We start from the raw sequence: 23,744 nt of genomic DNA, 5'->3' as shown, positions 1-23,744 counted from the left end.
GGGCCTGGTGGAGGGTGCCCCTGGTGGCTGGGGGTGGTGGGAGACATGAGTTGGACATGAGTGGGGGCCTGGTGGAGGGTGCCCCTGCACTGCTGGGGGGTGGGGGTGGTGGGAGACATGAGTGGGGGCCTGGTGGAGGGTGCCCCTGGTGGCTGGGGGGTGGGGGTGGTGGGAGACATGAGTTGGACATGAGTGGGGGCCTGGTGGAGGGTGCCCCTGGTGGCTGGGGCGTGGGGGTGATGGTAGACATGAGTGGGGGCCTGGTGGAGGGTGGCCCTGGTGGCTGGGGGGTGGGGGTGCAGGGAGACATGAGTGGGGGCCTCGTGGAGGGTGCCCCTGGTGGCTGGGGGGTGGGGGTGATGGTAGACATGAGTGGGGGCCTGGTGGAGGGTGCCCCTGGTGGCTGGGGGGTGGGGGTGGTGGGAGACATGAGTGGGGGCCTGGTGGAGGCTGCCCCTGGTGGCTGGGGGGTGGGGGTGGTGGGAGAAATGAGTGGGGCCTGGTGGAGGGTGCCCCTGGTGGCTGGGGGGTGGGGGTGGTGGTAGACCTGAGTGGGGGCCTGGTGGAGGGTGCCCCTGGTGGCTGGGGGGTGGGGGTGGAGGTAGACATGAGTGGGGGCCTGGTGGAGGCTGCCCCTGCACTGCTGGGGGGTGGGGTGGTGGGAGACATGAGTGGGGACCTGGTGGAGGCTTCCCCTGCACTGATGGGGGGGTGGGGGTGGTGGGAGACATGAGTGGGGGCCTGGTGGAGGGTGCCCCTGGTGGCTGTGGGGTGGGGGTTTATTGGAGACATGAGTGGGGGCCTGGTGGAGGGTGCCCCTGGTGGCTGGGGGTGTGGGTGGTGGGAGACATGAGTGGGGGCCTGGTGGAGGTTGCCCCTGGTGGCTGGGGGGTGGGGGTCGTGGGAGACATGAGTGAGGGCCTGGTGGAGGGTGCCCCCTGCACTGCTGGGGGGTGGGGGTGGTGGGAGACGTGAGTGGGGGCCTGGTGGAGGGTGCCCCTGGTGGCTGGGGGGTGGGGGTGGTGGGAGACATGAGTGGGGGCCTGGTGGAGGGTGCCCCTGGTGGCTGGGGGGTGGGGGTGGTGGTAGACATGAGTGGGGGCCTGGTGGAGGCTGCCCCTGCACTGCTGGGGGGTGGGGGTGATAGGGGACATGAGTGGGGGCCTGGTGGAGGCTGCCCCTGCACTGCTGGGGGGTGGGGGTGATGGTAGACATGAGTGGGGGCCTGGTGGAGGGTGCCCCTGCACTGCTGGGGGGTGGGGTGGTGGGAGACATGAGTGGGCGCCTGGTGGAGGGTGCCCCTGGTGGCTGGGGAGTGGGGGTGGTGGTAGACATGAGTGGGGGCCTGGTGGAGGCTGCCCCTGGTGGCTGTGGGGTGGGGGTTTATTGGAGACATGAGTGGGGGCCTGGTGGAGGGTGCCCCTGGTGGCTGGGGGTGTGGGTGGTGGGAGACATGAGTGGGGGCCTGGTGGAGGTTGCCCCTGGTGGCTGGGGGGTGGGGGTCGTGGGAGACATGAGTGAGGGCCTGGTGGAGGGTGCCCCCTGCACTGCTGGGGGGTGGGGGTGGTGGGAGACGTGAGTGGGGGCCTGGTGGAGGGTGCCCCTGGTGGCTGGGGGGTGGGGGTGGTGGGAGACATGAGTGGGGGCCTGGTGGAGGGTGCCCCTGGTGGCTGGGGGGTGGGGGTAGACATGAGTGGGGGCCTGGTGGAGGCTGCCCCTGCACTGCTGGGGGGTGGGGGTGATAGGGGACATGAGTGGGGGCCTGGTGGAGGCTGCCCCTGCACTGCTGGGGGGTGGGGGTGATGGTAGACATGAGTGGGGGCCTGGTGGAGGGTGCCCCTGCACTGCTGGGGGGTGGGGTGGTGGGAGACATGAGTGGGCGCCTGGTGGAGGGTGCCCCTGGTGGCTGGGGAGTGGGGGTGGTGGTAGACATGAGTGGGGGCCTGGTGGAGGCTGCCCCTGCACTTCTGGGGGGTGGGGGTGATAGGGGACATGAGTGGGGGCCTGGTAGAGGCTGCCCCTGACATGCTGGGGGGTGGGGGTAATGGCAGACATGAGTGGGGGCCTGGTGGAGGGTGCCCCTGCACTGCTGGGGGTTGGGGTGGTGGGAGACATGAGTGGGGGCCTGGTGGAGGCTGCCCCTGCACTGCTGGGGGGTGGGGATGGTGGGAGACATGAGTGGGGGCCTGGTGGAGACTGCCCCTGCACTGCTGGGGGGTGGGGGTGCAGGGAGACATGAGTTGGACATGAGTGGGGGCCTGGTGGAGGGTGCCCCTGGTGGCTGGGGGGTGGGGGTGATGGTAGACATGAGTGGGGGCCTGGTGAAGGGTGCCCCTGGTGGCTGGGGGTGGTGGGAGACATGAGTGGGGGCCTGGTGGAGGGTGCCCCTGGTGGCTGGGGGGTGGGGGTGGTGGGATACATGAGTGGGGGCCTGGTGGAGGGTACCCCTGGTGGCTGGGGGGTGGGGGTGGTGGTAGACATGAGTGGGGGCCTGGTGGAGGGTGCCCCTGGTGGCTGGGGTGTGGGGGTGGTGGTAGACATGAGTGGGGCCAGGTGGAGGCTGCCCCTGCACTGCTGGGGGGTGGGGGTGATAGGGGACATGAGTGGGGGCCTGGTAGAGGCTGCCCCTGCACTGCTGGGGGGTGGGGGTGATAGTAGACATGAGTGGGGGCCTGGTGGAGGGTGCCCCTGCACTGCTAGGGGGTGGGGTGGTGGGAGACATGAGTGGGGGCCTGGTGGAGGCTGCCCCTGCACTGCTGGGGGTTGGGGTGGTGGGAGACATGAGTGGGGGCCTGGTGGAGGGTGCCCCTGCACTGCTGGGGGGTGGGGTGGTGGGAGACATGAGTGGGGGCCTGGTGGAGGCTGCCCCTGCACTGCTGGGGGGTGGGGGTGGTGGGAGACATGAGTGGCGGCCTAGTGGAGGGTGCCCCTGGTGGCTGGGGGGTGGGGGTGATGGAAGACATGCGTTGGGGCCTGGTGGAGGCTGCCCCTGCACTGCTGGGGGGTGGGGGTGGTGGGTGACATGAGTGGGGGCCTGGTGGAGGGTGCCCCTGCACTGCTGGGGGTGGGGGTGGTGGGAGACATGAGTGGGGGCCTGGTGGAGGGTGCCCCTGCACTGCTGGGGGGGTGGGGGTGGTGGGAGACATGAGTGGGGGCCTGGTCGAGGCTGCCCCTGCACTACTGGGAGGTGGGGGTGGTGGGAGACATGAGTGGGAGCCTGGTGGAGGGTGCCCCTGGTGGCTGGGGGATGGGGGTGGTGGGAGACATGAGTTGGGGCCTGGTGGAGGGTGCCCCTGGTGGCTGGGGGGTGGGGGCAGTGGGAGACATGAGTGGGGGCCTGGTGGAGGGTGCCCCTGGTGGCTGGGGGGTGGGGGTGGTGGGAGACATGAATGGGGGCCTGGTGGAGGGTGCCCCTGCACTGCTGGGGGGTGGGGGGGTGGGAGACATGAGTGGGGGCCTGTTGGAGGGTGCCCCTGCTGGCTGGGGGGTGGGGGTGGTGGGAGACATGAGTTGGACATGAGTGGGGGCCTGGTGTAGGGTGCCCCTGGTGGCTGGGGTGTGGGGGTGATGGTAGACATGAGTGGGGGCCTGGTGGAGGGTGGCCCTGGTGGCTGGGGGGTGGGGGTGCAGGGAGACATGAGTGGGGGCCTGGTGGAGGGTGCCCCTGCATTGCTGGGGGGTGGGGGTGGTGGGAGACATGAGTGGGGGCCTGGTGGAGGGTGCCCCTGGTGGCTGGGGGTGGGGGTGGTGGTAGACATGAGTGGGGGGCTGGTGGAGGCTGCCCCTGCACTGCTGGGGGGTGGGGGTGATAGGGGACATGAGTGGGGGCCTGGTGGAGGCTGTCCCTGCACTGCTGGGGGGTGGGTCGGTGGTGGTTGACATGAGTGGGGGCCTGGTGTAGGGTGCCCCTGGTGGCTGGGGTGTGGGGGTGATGGTAGACATGAGTGGGGGCCTGGTGGAGGGTGCCCCTGCACTGCTGGCGGGTGGGGGTGGTGGGAGACATGAGTGGGGGCCTGGTGGAGGGTGCCCCTGGTGGCTGGGGGTGGGGGTGGTGGTAGACATGAGTGGGGGGCTGGTGGAGGCTCCCCCTGCACTGCTGGGGGGTGGGGGTGATAGGGGACATGAGTGGGGGCCTGGTGGAGGCTGCCCCTGGTGGCTGGGGGTGGGGGTGATGGTAGACATGAGTGGGGGCCTGGTGGAGGCTGCCCCTGCACTGCTGGGGGGTGGGTCGGTGGTGGTTGACATGAGTGGGGGCCTGGTGGAGGGTGCCCCTGGTGGCTGGGGGGTGGGGTGGTGGGAGAAATGAGTGGGGTCCTGGTGGAGGCTGCCCCTGCACTGCTGGGGGGTGGGGGTGGTGGGAGACATGAGTGGGGGCCTGGTGGAGGGTGTCCCTGGTGGCTGGGGGGTGGGGGTGATGGTAGACATGAGTGGGGGCCTGGTGGAAGCTGCCCCTGGTGGCTGGGGGGTGGGGGTGATGGTAGACATGAGTGGGGGCCTGGTGGAGGCTGCCCCTGCACTGCTGGGGGGTGGGTCGGTGGTGGTTGACATGAGTGGGGGCCTGGTGGAGCGTGCCCCTGGTGGCTGGGGGGTGGGGGTGGTGGGAGACATGAGTGGCGGCCTGGTGGAGGGTGCCCCTGCACTGTTGGGGGGTGGGGGTGGTGGGAGACATGAGTGGGGGCCTGGTGGAGGCTGCCCCTGCACTGCTGGGGGGTGGGGGTGGTGGGAGACATGTGTGGGGGCCTGGTGGAGGGTGCCCCTGGTGGCTGGGGGGTGGGGGTGGTGTGAGACATGAGTGGGGGCCTGGTGGAGGGTGCCCCTGGTGACTGGGGGTGGGGTTGGTGGGAGACATGAGTGGGGGCCTGGTGGAGGGTGCCCCTGGTGGCTGTGGGGTGGGGTGGTGGGAGACATGAGTGGGGGCCTGGTGGAGGGTGCCCCTGCACTGCTGGGGGGTGGGGGTGGTGGGAGACATGAGTGGGGGCCTGGTGGAGTGTGCCCCTGGTGGCTGGGGTGCGGGGGTGGTGGGAGACATGAGTTGGACATGAGTGGGGGCCTAGTGGAGGGTGCCCCTGGATGCTGAGGTGTGGGGGTGGTGGTAGACATGTGTGGGGGCCTGGTGGAGGGCGCCCCTGGATTCTGGGGGGTGGGGGTGCTGGGAGACATGTGTTGGTGATCAGTAGTGCAAGGTGACATGTGGGTTGGCTGGTGGGCATGGCCATGGTGGATGGGTTGCCTGTGGGACATGAGCAGGGGTGCAGGGTAGTCCCTTGTGGTGTGGGCTGCCTGCAGGGGCCGTGGAGGGTGTAGAGGGAACACCTGGGAGGACCCACACGGCCAAATCACGTGTAGCATTCCCCGGCACCACCGAAATACACGTACCCTGCTGAAATCGCGTGTGAATCTTCCCGCGCACCTTGGAATACACGTACCCAGGCCAATCGCGTGTGGAACTTCCCGCGCACCCGAAGTACACGTACCCAGGACAATCGCGTGTGGAACTTCCCGCGCATCCCGAAGTGCACGTACCCAGGCCAATCGCGTGTGGAACTTCCCGCGCACCCCGAAGTACACGTACCCAGGCCAATCGCGTGTGGAACTTCCCTCGCACCCCGAAGTACACGTACCCAGGCCAATCGCGTGTGGAACTTCCCGCGCACCCCGAAGTACATGTACCCAGGCCAATCGCGTGTGGAACTTCCCGCGCACCCCGAAACACACGTAGCTAGGCTAATCGCGTGTGGAACTTCCTGCGCACCCCGTAGTGCACGTGCCCAGACTAATCGCGTGTGGAACTTCCCGCGCACCCCGAAGTACACGTACCCAGGCCAATCGCGTGTGGAACTTCCTGCGCACCCCGAAACACACGTACCCAGGCTAATTGCGTGTGGAACTTCCCGCGCACCCAGGAACACACGCACACGCTATTTTTCACACAGCGGGTGTCCGTGTTTTTCGGTACCCCTTTGCACCTCATTTGTCCTAGAGGGCCACTGTATGGACCATTCATCATGGCTGTATATGGGTGCTTTTTGTTAGTGCACATTTTGGTGCACATTTTTTTCAGGCGCAAGGGCGCTACCGCCTGCTTTCTTGTGGCGTACTTGTTTGGCCCTGTGCGCATCTTTGACCGTGCGCTGATTTGCCCTATTCGATTCCATGAATACGGGTTGTAGGCGAGCGTGTGGGCGTTCCGCGCACTTGCCTCCTGTACTTCCTCCGTGACGCCCATATTTTCACGCGTTGTTCCCCATTCCGAGTGTTACGCCCCGTGTTCTGCCTACTTTTGTGATTTGCGCCACGCTATGTGCGATTTCGCAGTGGCCGTGGCGCACGCTGTTGGATGACATGTGCGCCGGCATGCGCTGCGCACATTATTAGCGCACATCCAATGTTTTTCTCGCGCACGGACTTCCATGAATCGATGTGCGCTGGCTTCCCTGCGATTTTCGCACTTGCACTGCGATTTCTGCACTTTTACTGCGAATCGCACGTTTTGGCACCTCTGCGCGGGAATTTTCGGCGCACATTAATTCCATGAATCGACCCCTGAGTTTTTTGCAAAATTGGAGAAGCTTTATGTGTTTTGCAGTACTTCTGTCGTTCACTGAGAAATGTCAAAAAAGGTCATGCAGTAGATCCGTCCCTTTTGGACGAGATTGTGCTCCCGCACCTCTCGGAGCAGCAGACAACATATCTGGATAGGGAACCAGACGAGGCCGAAATCATGGAGGCCATGTCCCAGCTACAATCTGGGAAGACACCAGGCCCTAACGGCTTCCCGGACGAGCCCTGGAGGAAGCTGGCCAGCAACCAGATGGCGGCCCCCCTCTGGGATTTATTCCTGGCGGCCAAAGGACAGGGCACCCTTCCATTGGACCAACGAATGGCCAACATTGTGGTTATTGACAAACAAGGAAAGCCCCCTGACCAGTGCACATCATACAGGCCTATATCGCTTATTAACAGCGAAGCAAGGATTTTGGCCAAGGCACTGGCCAATAGACTTCAACAGGTCATATCCTCACTGGTTCATCCGGACCAGTGTGGCTTTATGCCGCAAAGATCGACCAGAATGAACCTACACAGGTTGCATCTACTGGGCATCGAAGCGCCACTTGCTCTTTTAGCAATTGATTTCGACAAAGCGTTTGACTCAGTGGTGTGGGAAAGCCTGTGGGCGATAATGAGACGCATGGGCATTGGTGAGACCTTTCTCAGCTGGGTCCAACTGCTGTACGAGGCCAATGGCTGTGGTCAGGGTAAATGGCTGGACCTCTAGGACCTTCCCACCGGGCAGAGGCACCCGACAGGGCTGTCCTCTATCCCCCCTTCTATTCGCCCTAGCTATTGAACCGCTTGCCCAATGTTTCCGACAGGTTACTACATGGTCAGGCTTTTGCAGGCCAGACGGACGAGAGGACAGGGTATCCCTATATGCAGATACCCTGCTACTGTATCTCAGCAACCCAGACTACGCATGCCCAATCATAACCCAAATGTTGACGACTTTTGGGGAATTCAGTGGACTCAAGTTAACTGGGGTAAATCGGTCCTGTTCCCAGTGAAGGGTGACGACCTGGCAGTCCCCCGGGGCATGCCATATCGGGTGGAGAGAGGAGGCTTCCGCTATCTGGGCATATGGGTCTCAGGGACTCTCTCGGAATACGTAGCGCACAACCTGCACCCACTAATCGACCGCTTTGCCGGGGATGTACAGCACTGAATGCTCCTTCCTCTCACGCTCATGGGCAGATCGGCCCTCCTTAAAATGATGGCGCTTCCATGCTTCCTTTATGTACTGCAGAATGCCCCATTGGCCATACCAAAAGCGGAATTTGACCGAGTAGAGCGCCTAGTCAGGAAACTGATATGGAAGGGCGGGCAGCCTCGAATCACGTGGACCACGTTGCAACTATCCATCTGGGAGGGGGGCATAGGACTCCCACACCTCAGGTCCTACAACTGGGCCTGTCAACTAGATGTAGTTAATGACCGCCTTCACAGAGACCCCGAACAACCACACATTAGAGCGGAGGAACCCATTATCCAAGGCACCCCACCACTGGAAACACCATTCCAGACCCTAACCAGGCCCCCTGCACAAACGATGTCTACCCATATCGCGATGATCTGAAGGCAGGCACACACCCACATAGGCTGGGGGAACAGGATCACTACGGCACAACCATTATGGCACAACTATGGGTTGAAGGAGGTACGGAAGTTGGCTGCATGGACCCGGTGGGTGGAGGCTGGGATAACCACAACAGGAGACATTGTTGCGGATGGGTCCATCCTCCCATTCGAAACCCTGCAGAAGAGATTCGGAATATCTGCTACAGAACATTAGCACTACCTGCAATTAACACACGCCATTAATGCACATGGGCAAGAGCTCGACGACATACCAGATTACACACCTCTGGAACGCAACTTACTACCACAACACATCCCTGCCAAGGTCACCACTATTCTATTCAAGGCGATTAACGTGTTTGCCACTCCGGATTTGGTCAGTCTCAAAAATAAATGGGAGGGAGATGTGGGGTCCATTGAACCAGAGGACTGGATCCAAATACTGATGCACCCACGCAAAATCGCAATAGACTCCAGAATTAGACTGGTACAACTTAAGATACTCCACAGGGTGTAATAGGGGCTCTATTTGGCTGGGGGAGGGAGGAGGACTCTAACTGTCTGAAATGTCGGAGGGAGGAGGGCACTTTCATCCACCTTCTCTGGGAATGCCCTAAAATCAAGTCCTTCTGGGCGCAAAGTTGTCAACTGTTAACGAGAACCCTGGGGCGCACAATAATCCCACAACCTTCAATAATGTTCCTGGGGGCCCCAGATGAGAATATTCCTGATAAATGGGAGGGTATTTTTCTCTCCAATGCAATGAGCCTGATTAAACGCGATATAGCACAGAAATGGGGGTCCCCGGAAAGCCCATCAGTGGCCCAATGGTCAAACGAAATGGACATATGTGTAGCGAAAGAGCATAGAATCTATACAGCACGGGGATGCCCGGCAAATGCCATCAAGATCTGGGGAAAGTGGGAAGACCATGTGATAGCGACCTCGCCGGTTAAATGGAAAAAGAGATGGACACAACCACTATACGGGACATGGTGAGAAATTCAGATCCCGAAAGTAAAGTGCAGAGCGGCAAGACAGGAATAGAGTGATGAACCAACCCGGGCGTTGAGGGGAGGTAGGGTGGGGGGGATTTGTTGGTGTACTGTATGTATGTCTAAAAACCAATAAAATGTGTTATAAAAAAAAAAGGTCATGCAGTTGAAACACTTAAGTGACACAAGGTGGACATGCCAATATTCTGCCTTTAAAGCTGCCCTCCAAACCATTGAGCCTCTTCTGGAAATCCTCAATCTTTTGTCAGAAGGGACACATACAGAGAGAGCAATAGAGGCAAATGGTATTCAGCAGTTCATTAACTTCATCTTCATTCTAGCACTTGTGCTTTTTGAAAACATATTAAAACGAACCCAGACTCTATCAAATGTTACAGCACGCAGATCTTGGGTTGGCCTCAGCTGTCGTCCTTGTACGGACAGTCATACAAGAACTTGAGGAAGTGCATAATCAAGACTTGGATACAACAATACAAAATGTCTGGGACGAAGCAGTCCACCTGTGCAGTATGTGTGGTATAGCAGCACCTACAAATTATGAGACTGAACCGCCTCGCAAAAAGCATGACTGTCGACTGACTTTCCACTTTAGAAATAGTGGCATCATGGAGACTTTGTGGCAGCGACCAAAACTGCACACAACAGACGAGTTCACTAAACACTTCTCAGAACTAAAATCACACTTTTCACACTTTTCAAAAGATTCTTTGCTGGTCATGGAAGGTATACAGGCACTAAATCCCAGATCTGATTCTTTTCTCAGTTTTGAGAAATTGTCACCAATTGCCACATTCTATTCTTGTAACCTGGAGAACTTGCAAACAGAACTAAAGCAGGCACTGGTAACCGTGGCAAGGTGGAAGGCATCTGGAGCCCTTACAGTGAATGCAATTCTGGAGTTCAAAAAACTTTCTGGAGCCTTATGCTGTTCCATTCTTTGAACTGTACAGACGGTGTAAAATTGCAGGTGTTTTGCCAGTGAGTGCTGCTTCATGTGAAAGAACCTTTTCTGCACTAAAGTTAATAAAGTCTTATCTGCGTACAACAATGACTGAGGAAAGACTATCAGATCTTGCCACACTGGCATTTGAGTCCAGACGTGCTGCCCAAATAAACATGGATGCTCTAATAGACAGGTTTGCATCAATCCACAGAAATTCACCATTGAATCTTTATTAATGTAAACAGTTTTCTGTGATTTGTGACCACAAACATGCATGTTCAGATTCAGTCCTACCTTTAAGATTTTTGACTTTCTATTTAAGTTACATATTGCAAATTGAGTGAGGAAAACCAGTTGAAAATACATTGATTTGTAAAGAAAATCTAGTCTTGTAAATCAGGCCAGTTCTGCGTTTGTATGTCCTCAGGAGATGTACTTTCTGCAGTGATGCTAAAGCTTACACATTGGCTACTTAGCAGATCTATGAAGGCACAATTAGAGGGCATTTGAGACTGTACTATGTGTATAATGGCAGCATTTGCTGCAAGTCTACACCTTTTACATGTTCACTTACCAGACATGTTAAGGGGCATTTGAATGTGCACTTACAATATGATGGCAACACCTAGACATGGCCTTTGAGGCTATCCCTTACATATTGTGACTTATAGTCTGTGTTGGGTTATTTGAGGTTGGACGTGTGGGGCTCTACCTTAAATATTGTGACTCTACCAACAATATAATACCATTAGTGGAGCTTTTGATATTGCACTTGGCACTTTATTGTGACCCCTGCAAGGGTATAGATTACATATGGTGCCTGTCCAGGCATGTGATGTCATTATTGGTGGATTTAAGGCTGTGTTTAAATCAGAACATGTCATACAGGGGCTGGCTTGGGCAGGACTGGCATGGCACTGTTGGAACTGGCATTAGACTGTGATGAAGTATTATGCTTAACTGCCAGGCTGGCACATTGCGCTGAACACTGCCGTATTTAAGACATCCATGGCGTATTTAAACATTACCTGAGGTGGGTGGGCAATTTTATAAGGAACTACCTGTAAGTGAGCAACACAGGTCATTATAAATTGACAGAAGCCTGCAGCATTTGATCAACACTATGGTGTACTCTGAAGGAACATGGCATTTGGTGCTACCACCTTTCAACTCATTTTGTTTTTTATATTCCGACACCTCCAATCCCAATGCTTTGCACTGCATATTCTCCTGGTTCAATATTACAACTAGTGTCATTTCTACTGACCTATGATTCATGGCATTCTGCTTACAGTTGATGCCCTGGTATCAGAAGTATTAGATTGTTTAATGTGTTTGCTCCCCAGGGCCACCTTGGACTACTTTGACTGCATCAGTTTGGGGAAAGTATACACATTTCCCTTTTTTAGACGGCCCCCCTACTTTTGTCTGTTTCGCCACCTGGTCTCCCCCTCCCAAATATGATTCCTGGAGACGCCACTGATCTGCACACAATGTGCTGTTCCTGTCTTGTTTTTTAATCGCGGATTGCCAGCTCAAATAAGCTGCACAGGCACTTGAGTATTGGCCCAGCACTCGTGCACAGTAAACATCAGTGTTTACAACCTTTTGACTGATGAGGCACGGTTGACCTGGTCCTGCACTGGTACCCGGGCCTCTGCCCAACACATACTTTGCCAAATGGAACTCTCTGTACCCTTTTCGACCTGACGGGTCCGGCCCTGTCCAAATCCGGCAGCACGCTGAGATGAGAGAAACACACCAAGTGCCCAGTGCCTACAGTCCCTCGTGGCATATCATCAGTGACCACATCCTGTAATGAACTGTAGAAATAAAAACATCTATAGCATACTATTTCACTATTAAAACTGCAGAGAAAGTACGTTTGTCATTTCGTAGGCATGTATACATTACGATGTGATGTGTAAAGGATATTATAAACTGACAATACCTTTTTCTGAAATGTCTTTTTCTGTTTGGGAGATACTATTGTGCAAATGTCAACGCAGGTGGACTGAATGCTGCGAATGAAAGTTTTTTTTATTTTTAAAATAAATGTGTAGTTGTTACCTTCCAACAGTTATCTGTCTCACTGCAAACGTGCTCCCTAAAGAATGTTTTACACGCTGATTTAGAAGTCCTTCATGTTTATTTCTGATTAAAAAAAATCCACAAAAGCATACACCATTTAAACACACTTCGCAATGCATGAACATGGCAAACCTGTAAAAAACAGTGTACACAATTTCAGAAATTATTCATAAAAGTGAAATAGTGAATTAAAAATAGGGAACTGTAGGATGCTAACATCTTGCAAGTTGTTTCTTAGACGTAAAGTCGAATGGAGCTATGGTGCCCAGCAATTCAATGGCAAAACAAAAGAATTGATGGCTGGAAGGTTTAGAATAAATCTTGACCTCTGGCATTGCTCTGGGCAACCCTCCAGACCATCGTTCTTCACCTGCCAAGCCATTACAAAAGGGGAAAAACCATATGCAAATCAGGCTTGGTCCCATCCCCAAAGGGGTAGTCCAGCCCGAACTGCTAGGTCACATCCCTTTTGCACGAGACCACAAGCATCCCCATACATGTTTCAGCCTTGTTGGGCGTCATCAGTGAGGAGTAGCTTGGGTCTCTAGGCCCGGCAGGCAAGGGACCCACGTCTGGGCATACCCTTCCCACTCGGGGTGACAATGGCAAAACAAAAGAATTGATGGCTGGAAGGTTTAGAATAAATCTTGACCTCTGGCATTGCTCTGGGCAATTCAAAACATCTGGAGGCTAAACAGCAGTACGACAGTTTTTGAAGCCTCACAGCCTAAGTATTTGGTTGCAGTTTTCTGCACCATATATATATATATATATATATATATATGTTTCATATTGCTAGGAAGTCATCAGCAGGTATTTCCCTTCAAGAATTATGTTGCTGCCTGCTTTCACCTCTTGGCAGAGAAGTACAGAAATATAATGAACTGTGAACTGCTATGGCAGCATGTCAGGGGATGTGGCTTTTTCTCGCCCAGGTAATTGTTTTTCCCTTTTTCTGTTTACGTGGAGTGAGGGGAGAGGGAACCTGGAGTTCAGTGTTTTATATTGCTCCCTCATTCCTCCCCTCTACACCCCTGCAAGGCTATTCCATAGGGACAGCCAAGGGGGTGGAAACATGATGTGGAAGGGTGAAACACAAAATGATAGATGGGTAGCGTGGCGAACATGTTGTGCACCCTTAACGGGTGCAAAGTTGCCCCCCCCCCCGCGCGCTCGCACCGGTGCACTTTATGTAATCCAGCCACACATGCTTTAGACACATTAGATATCAAATGCAGAAAGCACGTGCATAATAAGGGGGAATCATGCAATAGCGCGTTTAGCTCATATTTAAAGGCAGCTTAAATACACTGACGGGATATATATCTGCCTGCTGCGGGCCGTGGGTTTCCACGGTTTTGTCTTTTGATGCTGGTGTGGCACTAGCTAATTAGAGAGGACGCCTTCAGCCCAGATCATGCCGCAGCACTTGATGAGTTGGTGTGTGGCTTCACAGAGGACTTCACGCCTACTAAAGGAACATATCTGCCAGTGGGTTTCACATGACACTTCCACCCTATGAAAATCATTTAAAAACCATTGGAGAGGGCGCCGCTGCATTTCAAATTCAACAATACACAGGTGCTGCTGAAAAACCTGGTCCAGCCATACTATCAATTGTGATGTCTTCTCTTATCAACATTTGTCAATCACAGCGTGCGCCTGAAGTCATCTTGGCGCTAACTTAGCAGGGTGGAATAGACAGAGCCTAAAATAAGTAAGTCTTGAGAGAACACCTAAAAAACAAATACTCATCAACCACACAAAGAGCGCGACTGCCCGCCAATTAGAGTCAGTTTAAATAATGGAACCTCCACCAAACGCGCCTCAGTTGACCAGAAGGCCCAGCGAGGGATGTATAATCTGAATTTAGCCTGCAGATAGGCAGCTCCCGAATCACGCGAAGCCTGATGCCTTAGGCAAAGTGCTTTATACTCAATACGTTTTGCGACTGGGAGCCTGTGCATATTGCGCAGAATTTGAAAAACATGAATGTCGTGGGGGGTGGAAGTGGCTACACGAGCTGCAGCATTCTGTAAAATTTGCAGACGTTGGATCAGGTAAGCTGACTTGGCCAGAAACAAAGAATTTTACAAGTAATCAAGGGAGGACAAAACCAGAGAAGAAACCACAAGAGCACGAAGAGGGGGAGACGGGAACAGAAGAACTTTGCAAATAATTTTTAGCTTCAGGTGGCAAACTGCACCAATCTGAGCAGACATAGACAAAGACGACACAATTTTTATTCCCCGATCTTTAACCATGGGAACTGGAGTGGGACATAAGCCCAGTGAAGAAGGCCAAATGAGAGGTGAGCAAAGAGCAGCAGCAGCACCCGAGGACCCCACCACCAAAAACCTCTGTCTTTGCCCAGTTCAACCGGCTCCAGTTGTTACACATCCATTCCCCCATGACTTCAAGACAGGTCATAAACCTGGCTGAGGTTGCAGGCAGAGATAGACCTAACCGGACCAGAACCTGGGTCTCATCTACGTAAGCATAGCAGCAGAAGCTGTGGGAGGATATGAGCTCAGTCAGTGGATGGACATGGGGAGATGGCAGAGCCTTGAGGAACACCACAGGAAAGAATAGTGGGGGATCAATAGGGTGGAAGAGAATTGAACCAGGACAACGCGGCACAAGAGATGCCGGCCCCAGCGAGGCGTCCAAGCAAGAGGTCATGGTCGATGTTATCAAAGGTGACGGATAGGTTCAGCAAAATCAGAGCTCCCATGCCGCACTGATCATGCAGTCGAGCGATGTCATCCGTAACTGAGACCAGAACCCCTTCCGTGCCATGACCTGACCTGAACCCTGACAGAGATGGATGAAAGAATGAAGATTCCTCCAAAAAAGATGTGCGAAGAGGGCAAACTAAAAATTCCAGCAATTTCATATAAAAAGGAAGGCAAGATATAGGGCGGATATTTGCTGGAATAAAAGAATCCAGCACAAGTTTCTTAAGTAAAGGGATCTCCAAAGCGTGTCTTAGGGCTGCTGGGATCAGGCCAGTACTGAATGAAATGTTCATCACATGTGCAACCAACCAACAGGGCCATCTGGGGCATAACCTCCTTCAAAACAAGCAAAGGAATGGCATCCAATGAGGAGGCAGACCTTAACCTATTCATCACCGCCAGGATCTCATCTGAGGTGAACGTGGGAAAAACATCCCAAACAGGGCCTACAGTAACAGCAGTTACCTCAAGCTGAGATTGCGACAAGCTCAGACTGGACCCCCAAATGTCCTCCTGAATTTTCGCAATCCAAATTTTCGCAATCTTGTTCACAAAATATGAGGAAAGGGAATCAAAAAGCGATTGAGACGCAGATACTGACTAAGTAGGAGCAGTTGACAGAGAGTGCACCAGTTTAAAGAGTTTACGGGGTTCATTCAACAATGCTTCCACCTGCTGTGAGAAAAAGCGCATTTAGCCGCAAATATCACTTTATGATACAGCACCACAGTCTGCTGCAAGATCCCTCTAGATTCAGGACAGTAATTCAAATGTCACTTACGCTCTGCTTGCCTTGGATGATGGCAGAGATCATGGAGATGGTTGTTAAACCAGGGCTGGGATGCTCGACCTCTGGATTTCAGCACCTTCAGAGGAGCAACACAATCAGCGGTAGTAATACAGGCCTGAGAGGTGACATTCAAATTGAGAATAGAATGGTCCGAGCATAAAGAACCCAACTGATTAGCCAGCTGACTGTGAGAAACCAACCGCCAGCTTTGGCCGAGACAGCTGCAAGGCTTATCAGAAATCACAGCCCTGTCCATTTTATAAGAAAAATAAATACGTAAATGATCAGACCAGCATACAGACAATGCTGGATTGACTGTGATTTCTGAATCCTGGGCAGAAATAAGGTCCAACGTGTTGCCCAAGCACTGCATAGGGCCACGCACCAGCTGGAAAAGGTCAAACTCCCCCATTGCTTCAGTAAACATGAGCGCAGACGTATTTAACGGGTCATATATTTTAAAATTAAAAACACCCACAATACAAAAATTCATATGACGCAGCTGAAGGTCAGCAACCAACTCTTGGAACAGTTCAGCAAATAGAGGGTGACTACCAGGAGGGTGATAGACTACCAGAATATAGTCAGAAAGGCGGATAATATAAAGCGGGAGAAGAGCACCTCCATTTTGATGTTATGCTTTAAAGGAAGAGTACTCTCTGAAAATAGATGTTTTAATATAATAGCCACTCCACCATCAGGGTGGACAGTGGCATGGTCCAAATGTAGAATTTTTAAATTAGCAGATAAAAGCTGAACTACAGCCGGCCCAGACTACTCACTAAGTCATATTTCCGTAATGGACGCCAGATCATAATAGCCATCACATAGCAGATCATAACAGTCAGCTGATAGGGCAACCAATGAATGAGCGCTCTGTAAATAGCGCTGGAAATGATGCTGAGGTGATGGACCAGAACGTAAGGGCTGAGTGTCCATCGAGAAATCCCTCAGGAACAATGTAGCAAGAGGAACCAAATGAATGAGCATGCTGTGTGAAAAAGTAAGCACAGTAGCCAGCACCTGATATACCAGATCCATCCGTCAGCCCATCCACAGCACGGACAAGCACACCCGGCTATACTTAGGTGCAACTTCAACGCATGTATCATTTCCACTGTTTTGTAATGTAGAGAAAAATAGTTAATTGAAGCATTGATAATTGAGGTGCAACTGCATGCACTGATAATGCAAGTTTTGCTAAATGCATTGAGCAACTAAAATGATTCAAGTTTAATTCTCAATGTTCACATGTTTGAGAGCGTGGATGATTAATCGTGCCGTGCACTTGAAATTAAAAGCCCAATTATGGCCTAATGAAAAATGTAATTGGATTCCGTTAATTTATAGTTGCGATGTCTTTTTAAGAGTGGTAATGGTGCCATCCATTAAACGTGGCTCCGGGCACTGCCACACGCATCAGAATGTGATGGGCAATGAAGCACACTTTCGGGTGTAACACACATGCCAGTGTTGTGTGGCTGCAATATGTGTGCTGAACACCTATGGATTCGACAAGCAAAGCAAGGAAAGAATGGCCGAGCCGGAACTGTTACAATACCAGTCTCTGTTCCAGACTCAGAGACACAATATTATATAATACCTAACCTGTTCTTTGTGTGAATTATGTTGCTTAATTGCACCTTTGAGTTTCACCTTGGTTTGAGGCAGGGGGCCCGGGCACCAGGATGCTCGAGGAGTAGGCCAACCCTTGCTCGCATTCTGCCGTGCTTTCTGCCTCGTCTCAATTTCCTCTGTCCACTAGGCTGCTGGCTACATGGCTGGCTGGGTTTGTCGGCGCCGGCCGTACCCAGAACCCAGGCATTGCTATTGGTGCATTTTATTTTTGATTTTCATGCTTCTCAAAGTGAAGTGACTGACTGTGACACTAAGTAACTAAGTGTTGATTTGCTGATGTTGTTCTCTGTTGGCACGGTGCTGCCGAAGCCCTGGCCCGAGCCGAAAGAGACGGTCAGAAGTACAGAATTATCACTTGACATTAATGCCAATGATGTGTGAATCCAGCCCATCTGTGGCTTGTAAAACCAGCCCATGGTCGACATCAAGTCGAATTTCATTTGGCCGGCGGCCGAACAGCCAATAGGCCAGACTATCCCTGCTACAGGGGTCTCCATTCTCGTCCCTGCTATTTAAATTTATATTCAGTCTCTGATGTGCCTTTTTGACAAATTCAGGCTCAGATACCGCCCTTATGATAAACATATGCAGGTGTTTTGTAAGGTCTCTGGGCCCAGTGATGATTTTTATTGTCTTTCTAATTGTTTGAAGGCGAGAAACTGAATTCTTAATAATGGTCTGCAACTTAACCCTACTAAGACCAAAGTTTCACTTTTAAGGCCCAAATATCTTTTGAAGGATTCCTCCACTATCCTCTGCCTCCTGCACTTTTTGGACTATCAACCTCCTACTCAGAGAAAGTAAAAGAACAGGGGGTCCTCTGGCAATCGTATTTGGGTGTAAAATATTAAGGTGGCAAAGTTGTCATGTTCTCTTTATTTGGACTATGGCTACTTTATCGCATTGTACTCTATCTTTTTTTTTTTTTTTATAATGGTATGTTTGGTAAACCAAACTTTTCATTATATTGGTCTTTTGAAGAATCGCTCAGTAAATTTCCATGGGTTGATGTCCTTTTTTAGTTTTTCGTATTCTTTTCAATTTCTATCCAAAATTTGATGGCCGTTAGAATTAGATGTTTGTCATTGCATTTTAGTAGTTGGTTCCAGCGTTCTTTTGTGGTCATCTGTTTTTTTGATATTCTGAAGAATTCTTTGAATAGATTTCTTTTTTCTTGTAGGCCTGGGCATATCATAATGAAATGGAACAATGTCTCTTTGGTTCCCTCATTCTGGCAGAAACGGCAATCTGCGGATTTAATTTCTGTCTGTTGAGTGATACTCAGATAGTCTTGAGTTGGTAGGATGTTCAATCGGAACCTTAAGAATAGATCTCGGGACTGTCGATCTGGAAAGCAGGTCAGGTATGGGGGAAGTTCATGTAGGGCTCTTATGTCTGTTTCGCATACTTGGTGGCGTTTATAGTTGGTTTGGTCTTCAATGGTTTTTATCCAGTCATTCCTCTGTAGCGTTAGTTTTGCATGTTGTGGCCTGTTTATTAGCGTTTATTCGGTAATGCCTTCGGTGTCCATTTTAGACTTGATCTTATTGGTCCATTGTTGGAGAACCATTGCGTTCACTGCGTTGTTTTTGCTTTTCAATATTTCTATCGCTGGAATCTTTTCTGTAAAGATCAATCTGTTTCCATAGTATTATGGATTGTAATGATAGCAACGCCAGTTCAAATCGGATCCTTGTCATGGGGAAACTTTTCGGTAATGCCAGTGTTTTTCTCCAGAATATTGCTTCATAGAGGTGCCATTTCAGTCCTTGGTTGTTTGCTAGGGTTTCACCAGCGTAAGTCAATATGGGAACAACTTTTTTTTTATAGAAAGTGATTGTTGGTTTGAAGGAATATGTCCCGAATTTGCAGTGATAGAACCGACCCAATCTGGCTAGGGACCTAGGTTTTTCTTCGATGTGCATTTTCCACTGTTGTTCCGTGGATGACGCATTTATCATTACCCCCAGATATTTGTTGTTTCAATTTCTTTCCCTTCGAGGTAAAACTTTGGGTTTTTTCGGTTCTTCTTTGTTCTTTGAGTAATTAGGTTCATTACTTTGGTTTTTTTATGTTGATCTGAAGTTCATTAGCTTTCATGTAAATTACTACTTTGTCCAGCGTTTTTTGTAGACCTGCTGGGGTTTTATCCATGACTGTGATGTCATTAGCGTATATTAATGATAGAACTGATTCATTATTAAGTTTCGGTGGATTTGCAAGTGGATCTTTGATTGAGTTGACAAAGTCATAAGTGTATAAATTATAGAGGCAGGCAGCTAAGGGACATCCTTGCTTAAGACCGTTGAAAGTATTGATCGGTTGTGTAACTTTACCATGTTTTGTTAGCCTGACTCGGACTGAAGTGTTGATGTATAGTTGCTTGATCGGATGAAGAATTGCTGGTGGACAGCCCCATGTTGTTAATTTAGTCCATAGTTTTAGTTTTTAGTTTTATTCTATTTACTGACTCGAATGCCATTTTTAGGTCGATAAAAACTGCATGTATCTGTTGATTTCTTAGTGCAGCTTCGTATTTGAGAAGGCTCAGTATTATCAAGTTGACGGTGGTTCCAATTTTGCCTACAAATCCTGTTGGCCTTTTTTCTAGTTTCCCGTTATTTGCTGCCCAATCGGTAAGTATTTTCAATAGAAAGTTTTCAAAAAGCTTTCCTAGTGGGTCAAGTATGTGGGTTCTTTCTGTCGCCAGTTTTGAAGATTGTGATTAAGATGGCTAATGTCCAGCTACTTGGGATTTTTTGAGTTTTTCTATGATAAGGAGCAGACGGGAAAAGAGGCTAGCCCAGGTTTCTGGTGCATCCTTCAGGATTGAGTTTGACAGTCCGTCTGGGCCTGGTGCTCTTGATGGATTTAGAGTTCTGATGGCTTGAATGATGTCCTCGGTTTCCCGTTTCAGATTCCACGGAGGACAGATGGGTTCTTGTTGGGTGGTCTGTACAGATGTACTGATGTTATATAAAGTGTTGAAATGTGTAGTCCACGCTTCCGGGTCGACTTCTTGGATCATATTTGTTGTTCTGTTGTTTCCGTTTAGGAGGGACCATAATTGCCTCATATATAATATTTAATAATACAACACCGCGCTCGCTTCAAACTGCTGTGCAGGGGGAACAGGCTTACGCAAATCGGAGCGGGATGTGTACAGGAAAGGAGAGAGTCAATTTCTTCTATTTTGCAGCTCACAACTTGTGCCTTGATGCTCACAGTGGAAAACAGCAGACAACGACGCCCTTGTCACCGTGACGGGCTTAACGCCGCAAGGGCAGGTGGGTCTTTCTTTTAAGCCTGCTTCCTGGGGGCGGTGCTTCAATCGCTCACGTGACGAGGCCCTTCCCGGGTGGCACTTTTTTTCCTTCCTTTTATCCATTATGGGGAGGCAACAGGGAGCCACTCCCGGTTGTCTCCCCTTCCACTCCACTTACCTGCAGAACCAGAGCATTGCATTCCAGTCCTGGAGCTCCTTGCATCTGGTCACTGCCATAGACATGGAAAAGGGACTTTGTCCCTTTTACATATGGCGGCCGGCATCTTTTTAGCAGCGCAGATCTCCCGATGAAAAAATGTTGAAAGCCATTTGCACCCCGGAAGAACCCTGGGTCGCAAATGGTTTTCATGCCCTGCCAGGAGAGTGGACCTGGCCTTTAATAGTCCACAGCCCCGAGCTGAGGCCTTAGCTCGGGCTGGCCGTTAAAGGCCATATCCGCCCACCTGGCAGGGCATGAAAGCCCTAATCATTTGTAAGCTGTACAAAATGCAGCTGTCCGTTTGATTCATGGCATTCTCAAAACATTTCTCGTTTCAACCCTCGGGCAATCTCTCCATGGGTTATGTTGTACGGCACAGTTTCCAATATAAATGGTTGTGCCTGGTTTTGAAGTACATCCATGGACTTGCTCTTGAGTATCCATAGGGGAAATTCAATCTATATGAACCACTAGAATTCACTACTCACAAAACAATATTTGGTTAGATAGATACCAGATGCAAGACCAGAGGGGACCAGTGCTTTTTGGTGCTTGGCCATCACTTACACAAACTCCTTGCCCCTTTATCTTCAAAGTCTGCACTCTCTTTTTTTCTTCCTGCAAATCTCTAAACGCCATCTCTTTAGCTAGCTCTTCTCCCTCCCCTTTACTCTCCTTTTTAACATCTGCTACTAGATGCAGTTAAGTCTGTTTTTCTGGTGTGGTGCAAATGCATCAAAATCAAGACGAAAACTGTGGGCTGGTGTTAGTCTTTCGTGCGCCTGTATGTTAACCCCTGCTTAGTCAGTCATTTATAGTTGGTGCGTGTGCTATTCAGAAAATGGCATTATTAGCCTATGCCGACCGTCAGAGGCGTAGACAGGGTAGGGCCTGAGCAGGCAAAGCCCACCCATAACCTGCCAATGCCCACTCAGCAGCCCTGTGCGGGAATTTACAGATGCTAATGTCACTGCCGTGGGCCCAACTACATTAGCTTCAGGCCCCACTTGCTAGACAATCCTGGCTACGCCTCCGCCAACCGTAAAGTAATCACAAAAGTTAATTCTAAAAATGCTGTTGCGCCAATTCTCTCAATAAGCAATCTTGTTTAGGAGCAATTATATTTTATTCAACGAAGCAAAGAGCCAGTGTTATATATTTATCCCAAAGGTACGTTTACAGTGAAATCCTATTACAAAGAGTCTGTTGTTCAACGTCAAAAGATAATTTGTCAAGATGTTTCCAAACTAACATTAAAACAACTATCCAATGTAGCTTACTGCTAACCTGAATACAAAAAAGGTTTGTCAAAAATATTTCCAGGTCTTGTCAACACGTGTTTCACCCCTTAGAGCATTCAATAATATTTAATTCACACATTCCATTACTATGACATTAAACCTCCTTCTTTGATCTGGCAATATTTTTGACAACACTTTTTTTTATAAATTATGTAAATGAAGACACTCTCTTAAAGCACACGCCCAGTCATTAGGCACACTAAGGACATCCATAACTGAATTATGTACGTTTATTAGCAATTATTGCTATTTTACTTGAGAATACATGATGTAAAATGTAAAGATTTGTGTTGCATTATTCTTGCAATAAAAGGCTGAAGTTAAAGCACTATATTATGGGGAGTCCAACAATACGATAAAGCAATGAAGCGGAGGATGGGGTAAGCAATATTATCGAGGAAAGATGCCACCTTCAGAGAACATTTGTTACAGGAAAAAACAGCTGACAATAGAGTTGTTTGGAGACTCCATTTAATTTAATATACGAGCATCCAGATCTAATTATTCACAAAAAATATGATTTGCTAGTCTGGTGCATTTTCCTGTCCTTGGTTGTTATTGAGTGGCTACATATAGAGATGAGAGAATCTCCATTTCAGTTCTATTTATTTTGTTTTATATTTATCAAGGCTTTGGATGTGGCCATTTCACACTGTGGGGGTTACACAATGGGGCTGTGGTGGACTAAGCAGCAAGGATGAGATTTCAAGCCATTCTACAAAAGGTGGTGTCACGTCGTGAAGTGACAGAACTTATGTTCTCCCCACATCGTTATGTGGGTGGTCCCTATTTGGGACCAATGGTTGAAGGGGAAGTGACGTGGGTCTAGGGACAGGCGGGAGGCAGGCAGGGGAAGTTAAGGGCAGTTAGGATGTAATGGGGAACAAAGAAGGTTCTGGCACACCCGCCTCGATTGTGTTGCCTTTATTGCTGGAGGTGTGTGACAAGTGACTGGAACCGCGATAGAAGGTCTACACAAGAGGCCCGGTGCCGTTAGCAGTCTATAAGACCTGAAACCAGCCCCACCCACAAGGCACAGGTCGGTCCGTGCAAGCTAAGCACGTGACATGTGCTGAGGAGCACAAGGCAGATCCACCCTGCTACAAAGGCCATGAGAGACACGCTAAAGCAACGCAGAAAGAGCCCTGAGGTTCAGCACAGATACAAGAGCGCCACCTACCCACACTGCTCATATCATAGACTGTTTCAAGCACCACTACTGGTGAAGGGAAATGCCAAAAGGCACCCACCAACGCCCCCACCAGTCACTGCCCCCCCCCCCTCGGCTGCAAAATCATGTCGGATGAGGAAGTTACATCTGCGTCGGGTGGATGGCCCTCAGGACACGTGACTACCTCAGGCGGAGGCTCTCAAGTACTACACCTGCCCCACTCTTTCGACATACACGACACCAGCAACCTGGGCCCCAGATGGACGACCTGGTTACGTGACTTCAAGTTTTACGTGGGGGGGGCATAGGACTTAACGTTGACACACGGCTCAAGAACACGCTATCCATGGCAGTCAGACTGGCGGTCAGAGACATTGAAGGCAAGATAATCAACCTCGATACTGCATATCATGACCTCCACATCATATTTTACACCCA

The sequence above is a fragment of the Ambystoma mexicanum genome, chromosome 6p, assembly GCF_040938575.1.
Source record: "Ambystoma mexicanum isolate Mex_15411 chromosome 6p, UKY_AmexF1_1, whole genome shotgun sequence".
NCBI lineage: Eukaryota > Metazoa > Chordata > Amphibia > Caudata > Ambystomatidae > Ambystoma > Ambystoma mexicanum.
Note: the sequence above shows the minus strand (reverse complement) of the source record.